The 6905-nt window shown below is 42.2% G+C and overlaps 1 long non-coding RNA gene across 3 annotated transcripts in view; it reads right to left on the bottom strand.

The window, feature by feature from the left end:
* Nucleotides 1-1197: 1197 nt before the first annotated feature.
* The window catches only part of LOC138747354 (uncharacterized), a 50333-nt gene continuing 44625 nt past the window's right edge, over nucleotides 1198-6905 (bottom strand). For 2 of the 3 annotated variants that reach the window (XR_011347438.1, XR_011347437.1), the window contains exon 4: nucleotides 1198-1374. This is a non-coding gene — a long non-coding RNA (uncharacterized lncRNA). Of the gene's footprint in view, nucleotides 1375-5897; nucleotides 6041-6905 lie in introns of those variants that run through there. The other variant, XR_011347439.1, reaches the window with a different exon arrangement.

Below are 6905 nucleotides of genomic sequence, written 5' to 3'. Positions count from 1 at the left end.
TGTCTATATATCTACACATTATGGGACATCTATAACAGTTTTCAAATTGATGAGACAGCTTTCATATTGGACATTGATGACAAAATTTGAGGAGTATTTTGTTCCAAGCAAAAACGTCACATTTCAGAGATTCAAGTTTTTCTCCTGTGGCCAGAAACAAGGTATGAGCTTTGACCAATACTTAGCCGAACTTCACCCACTAAGTCCTGCGAATATGGAGATTTGAAAAACCCACGCAAGGTTTTTCTTCTTCAAAGAACAAACACGACGGATGCGAACAGAGCGAAGGAGCTCAGCGGCGTGAATGAATCTTGTGCGAGGGCTTCAGGTGACTGTTGAGAGTCGTGGCCAAGCAAGAAGCCTTTAGGAGAAAGAAAACTGGAGGCCAGCTCAGATTATAGGAGCGGAGGTGGGAGCAGAGAGGACAGATTAAAAATAATATTTACTACCAAGATATGAAAGTATAATTGAAAATTTCAAACCTGTCTGCAGATAATGTGAGATTACATGCTAAGATGCAGTGATACAAATATTGCAGATTGTTGAGTAAATGAAGTGCACTGTAGTGTGTGAGTAATTGCAGCTTAAACACTCAGTCCACTCTTTAAAATGAACCTTTTCAGTGAGATAGAAATGTTTCCTGACTGCTTCTTACTAGTGAGAGCTGCTATGACGAAATTATTACCAGCCTGTCGACAGCTCACATCAGAAGGAAACATAGGGCCATTGCAGCCTTTAACATTATTATTCAAAGCAAGCAAGCTGATAAGCAAGGAAAAGAACCTCCCGTTTGATCATTAATGGAACACTTTTATAAATGGAATAAATTTAGAAACAGCTCTCTGCAACAGAGCTTTATCATTTCCCAATGTACTTTAGCACGAGAACAAGTAATGTTAATATTGTCTGTCTAGTAATAAAGCGCTTTGGAAAATCTATCTTGAATAGGGTAAACACATTTTTTAAAATGGCAGTATTTTAAGATATGTTGCATTATCTACATGTTATATCGCAAGGCAAATAATATAATTAGATCTTAACTCAACGAAATAAAAAAACAAAAACAGAACTTGCTAGAAATATGCACAGGCCAAGCAGTCCACATACAGCTTCTGCTTCAAACCCTTCATTGAAAATGGAATTTTCTTATTTCAGATGCTGAATGATTTATTACGAAAGAACTCAAATGCGTGCTTGAAGTGCAATGTCCTGCAGAGCCACTTTTTTTTTTGTTAACCAGAAAGTGCTTCTCAACGTTTGCCTGTGTTGTAAATACAGTAAAACTCGTGGTATCTGCTACCTATGGGGATTGGTAGATGCCGGATAAGTTGTATTTTCTGATTGCTTGAGACTTACAATGCCTAACGAATACATCTGCATTAAGAATAAAAGACAGAATTACTTACAAACTTTACTTTCATGTACATATAAACCTTAAGGCATTTTAATTAATTTTCAATCACATTCTTTTAAAACATTTAACTATTGCTGCATCTGCAGGTTCCTCCCCTTACACAGAGCCCCCAAAACACAAACAATAAAATTATAGATAATAAAGCCCCTGCCTCCTCCCCAAAGTTTACAGATAAAGCCTCTGACCGGGGTCACTCTTACTCAGCAGGGATAAGAAGACATTTTAAAAGAGTCAACCCAATGGCGAGCAGTATCAACCAGCTCTTCATCCTGAGCGACCCCATTAATGTTTCACACAACTTTATTCAAACAGCTGCTATGAGCAATGCACAACTAAGGCCCTCCACTGGCTAATATTTGTTCCCATCTTCATCCAAGGTTTATGTGTTACTTCAGAGAATATTTACAATTTTAAACATGTCTTTTTAACTCTTATTTTAAATTTAGTTTCCTTGATTTTTTTGCTGGTTTAAGGCTGATGGTTGCTTGAATTCCAGATATCAAGGGTTTTACTGTACATTGAATTTTCTTGGATAAGTCCATTGAAGTTCATTGAAACAACTAGATAATGTGGTCAGCTTACAGTTCTTTGTGATGCAAGTAACTTGCAGAGAAAAGCAACAACAGCATTATTTTGACATTGTTGTCTTATTTTAATTTTCCCTACCATTAAGTTACAATGGTAGAGCTTGTTAAAACAATAACTTTAATCTGCAGATTCACTGAAATAGATCTTTGAGCATCTGTAATGCCTAATTCTACCACATATTCTGTATTTTCACAGGGAGGAAATCAATCAAATAATGAACCCTGGGGGAATGTAACCAATTGTAACACATCTACCCACAAAATCTCATTAATCATTTGCTGATGGACATGGTCACATTTTGAAACAGCATTCCATATGGTGTTGCATTTCAGAAGAACATTTCCCAAATCCATGCTTGATTGCTTTATCCTAAGGCTGTGTGTGTGTGTGTGTGTGTGTGTGTGTGTGTGTGTGTGTGTGTGTGTCTGTCTGTCTGTCTGTAGTGTGTGTGTGTGTGTGTGTGTGTCTGTCTGTAGTGTGTGTGTGTGTGTGTGTGTGTGGGTGTGGGTGTGTGTGTCTGTCTGTCTGTAGTGTGTGTGTGTCTGTCTGTAGTGTGTGTGTGTGTCTGTCTGTAGTGTGTGTGTGTGTGGGTGTGTCTGTCTGTAGTGTGTGTGTGTGGGTGTGCGTGTGTGTGTCTGTCTGTCTGTAGTGTGTGTGTGTGTGGGTGTGTGGGTGTGTGTGTGTGTGTGTGTGTCTGTGTGTGTGTATGTGTGAGTGTGTGTGTGTGGGTGTCTGTCTGTGTGTGTGTGTGTGTGTCTGTCTGTCTGTGTGTGTGTGGATGTGTGGGTGTGTGTGTCTGTCTGTCTGTGTGTGTATGTGTGAGTGTGTGTGTGTGGGTGTCTGTGTGTGGGTGTGTGGGTGTGTGGGTGTGTGTGTGTGTGTCTGTCTGTCTGTGTGGGTGTGTGTGTGTGGGTGTGTGTGTGTGTCTGTGTGTGTGTGTGTGTGTGTGTCTGTCTGTCTGTGTGTGTGTGGATGTGTGTGAGTGTGTGTGTGTGTGGGTGTGTGTGTGTGGGTGTGTGTGTGTGTGTGTGTCTGTGTGTGTGTGTGTGTCTGTCTGTGTGTGTGTGTGTGTGTGTCTGTGTGTGTGTGTGTGTGTGTGTGTGTGTGTCTGTGTGTGTGTGTGTGTGTGTGTGTGTGTGTGTGTGTGTGTGTGTGTGTGTGTGTGTGTGGTGATGAGCCTTTTAAAGAAATGGCACAGAATTTCGCATGAAAATAGCAAAGAGGTCAATGATGTTTTTGTAGACGGAAGAAGAGGCAATTTTCAATGCAACTACCAAGACAGGCATTAGCCCTTATTACACAGAGATCCTGCAATTCTGCCGTAAAGACCCATCATTAAGCCGGCTTTGTGTTTTTACACTGAATCAAACAACCGCGGTATAATGCGATTTGGCGCTGTCACTACCTCCGCTGCTGGCTTAAAGACGGGACTACAATGACCATTCCCCCCTTCCCCCCATTCTGTGTTTGTGCCTTTTAGGCAGAATGGCGTGGAGCAATAAAGGCACAATATTCCCAGCTTGAAGAGGCTGTGTAAAAGGGGCTATAAGTGTTCTACAGCATGGAAACAGACCCTTCAGCCAACTTGCCCATGCTGGCCCTTATCAGAATCAGAATCTATTGGCATGAACATATCACAAAACTCGTTCTGCGGTAACATCACTGTGCAAACATTTATATAAACCACCTTACAAAATAAATAAAAATAGTGCAAGAAAGAAAAAGGTCAAAGTTAGGCAGTGACTGTGGTTCATTATTCATTCAGGAATATGATGGCAGAGGGGAAGAAGTTGTCCTTGAGCCACTGAGTGCTTGTCTTCAGGCTTCTGTTCCTTTTTCCCCAATGGTAGCAGAGTGAAGAGGGCATCTTTGAGGATAGAGCCTGCTTTCTTTAGATGCCTCTTGTAGTTGTCCTCGATGGAGTGGTTCCTGTGATGTCGCAGGCCAAGTTAACAACTCACTGGATTATTTTCTTGCCCTGAGCATTGGCACCCCCATACCAAACCATGATGCAACCAGACAGGATGCTTATGTGACATACCAAATCTTAAACACTTCACAAAGTTTAAATGCTGGCAGGCATTCTTCATGATTGCATCAACATGAAGGCTCTAGGAAAGATCTTTGGCGGTGTTGACACCCAAGAATTTGAAGTTCTTGACCCACTCCACCGCTGACCTCTCGATGAGGACTGGGTCGTGTTCTGATTTCCTTCTGAAATCCACAATAATCTCCTTCCCTTTGGCCCCTATGCCTTGACACGTTTCCTATCTGCAGGGTTTCTTTGACCGTGCAAACCAACATCTTGATCCTGGAGCTCCATTCAAACTTGCTGAATGTTCATTTACTCTTGTTAATCTCAACTGCTGACAAATACTGATTCTGGCAGTGAAAGTTTAATTTTGGTAAACCTCATTCATTCTGTTTAAGTTATTGCTGAAGGACTAATGACATTTTTAAGCTTTATATTTCTCTATCTCAATCAATGTATTTTTCTGTCCCACCCTCCCCTTTCCCCTTCAGTACCTATTTAAATAAAGTTTCTTACTTAACATTTCCAGTTCAAAGTCAGCACAGTTTATTAGCAATTCTTCAGCCTGGGAGACTTGTTCAGAAAGTCATGAAGCATAGGATCCATGATCCTTGACCATATGGATACAGAATTGGGTGGCCTGTAGAAAGCTTAGGGTAGTAGTGGAAGGAAAGTATTCTGCCTAGTGGTCAGTGACTAGTGGAGTTCCACAGGGATCTAGTTCTGGGGGCCCTGCTCTTCGTGATTTTTATAAATGACCTGGACGGAGAAGTAGAGGGAGGGGACAGTAAATTTGCAGTTGACAGAGGTTGGAGGTGCTGAAGGCTGTCGTCGGCTGCAACAGGACTATAGACTGGATGCAGAGCTGGGTAGAAACGTGGCAGATTGAATTCGGTGTGAGGTGATGCATTTTGGATTATCACTATGTGCAAATATAGACAGTGGTGATAGGATCCCATACTATCACACTGGGCTTCATTAATCAAGGGATTGCACTCAGTAGTCATGAGGTAATGTTGCATCTCTAAAAATCTCTGGTGAGACCACACTTTGAACATTGAGTTCAGTTTTGGTCACCTCATTACGGGTACCATGTGGAATCTGTATAGAGGATGGTTTACCAGGATGCTGCCTGGATTGGAAAATATGTCTTAGGAAGCGAGTTGAGCAGAGCCAGGGCTTCTCTCTTTGGAGTGATGAAGGATGAGAGGTGACAATGGAGGCCTACAACATCATGAGTGGCATAGATAAGGTAGACAATCAGCATCTTTTTTCCCACGGCAGGAATATCAAACAACAGAGCACATCTGTAGAAAGGGAAAGGAGGTAAATTTAGGGGAGATAACAGGCGTAGGTTGTTTTTTTTTTTACACAGAGAGCTGTGGGTGCCTGGAATGCATCGCTAGGGCTGGTGATGGGGCTGGAATAATAGGGTCATTTAAGAGACTCTTAGATGGGCACCTGGAGGAAAGAAAAATAGAAGGTTATGTAGGGAAGGTTTAGATTTTTTTATCTAAGTATTTACAGAGTGGCACAACATTGTGGGCTGAAGGGCCTGTCACTGTGCTGTATCTATAATTAAATAACTCTTGTTTCTCTTCCCACAGTGGCTGTCTGACCCGCTGAACATTTTCAGCATTTTCTGTTTTATTTCAGACTTGCAGCAACTGCTGTTACTTTTTATTTTCATCCGTGTATTATGATCCACTGCTAGAGGAAGATGATCTGACAGGCAAAGGAAGGACCACTCCAAGGGCCTTGAAAACAACAGGGCACCAGTGACAGCAGGACAGACTGCTATTTGTCTCCTTATGTACAGATCTTGGAGATCTGATTGCAGCAGAGAATGTGAAGCGGAGATTCAGCAAGATGTAGACAGGGATGGAATGTTTCAATTATGTCGAGAGATTGAATCGGCTGGGCTTATTTTCCATGGAGTGCAGGAGGCTGAATTAGATCTGATAGAGATGCAAGATGGTAAGAAACTATTCCTGTTGCAGAAGCATCTAAGACAAGAGAGCAAAGGTTTATGGTCAGGAATAAAATGTTTAGATCAGATCAGAGGAAGAATTTTATTCACTCAGTGGGTAGTTAAAGTCTGGAATGCACCTGTCTCAGAAAGTGATGCATCTGAAGTGAAATGGGGCACAGAGGACAACATGCTGGTAAATAGGATGACATTAACATCGACTTCTCCATTTTCTGCTAGCCTACTCCCTGTTTTCCCTCCCTTCTATCTGTCTTCTTTCCTCCAGCTCTCCCCCTCCCCTCTTCATTCTGGCTTGCCTTCCCTCCCTTATCCACCTATTACTTCCTGCCTGTGGGTCTGTGCTCCTCTCCATGCCTCTCCTCCTCCCCACCATTTTGTTCTGGCACCTGTCTACGTTTTGTCCATACCTTGATGAAAGGCTCAACCCCATGATTATGTATTTTTTTCTTTGCTACATAAACCATATTGTTTGACCTGCTGAGCTTCTCTGGCATTTGTGTTTTTACTTGGCATAGATGTGGCATGGTGGGCCAAAGGGCTGCTTTCTTGCAGTGTGACTATAGCCCCTTTCACACTTGCAAGTGAAAGCAAAATCAGCTTGATGCCGGCATTTGATGATGTCATCTTGCACTGGGTATAGACTGCCTCGACCCCCAGTACAATTCCTCTTTTTTTATTCATCCATATGCTTGTCTAAAAGTCTCTTAAATGCCCCTAACGTTTTAGCCTCCACCACCATCCACAGCAAGACATTCTGGGCACCCACAGCCCTCTGTGTAAAAAAAAACTTAGCCCTGATGTCTCCTCTAAACCTTTTTCCCTTCACATTGTACAAATGTCCTCCGGTATTTACTACTCCCACCCTGGGAAAGAGGCACTGG

The sequence above is a fragment of the Narcine bancroftii genome, chromosome 12, assembly GCF_036971445.1.
Source record: "Narcine bancroftii isolate sNarBan1 chromosome 12, sNarBan1.hap1, whole genome shotgun sequence".
NCBI lineage: Eukaryota > Metazoa > Chordata > Chondrichthyes > Torpediniformes > Narcinidae > Narcine > Narcine bancroftii.
The sequence above is the reverse complement of the archived record's forward strand: the minus strand, read 5'-3'. Positions and strand labels throughout refer to the sequence as shown.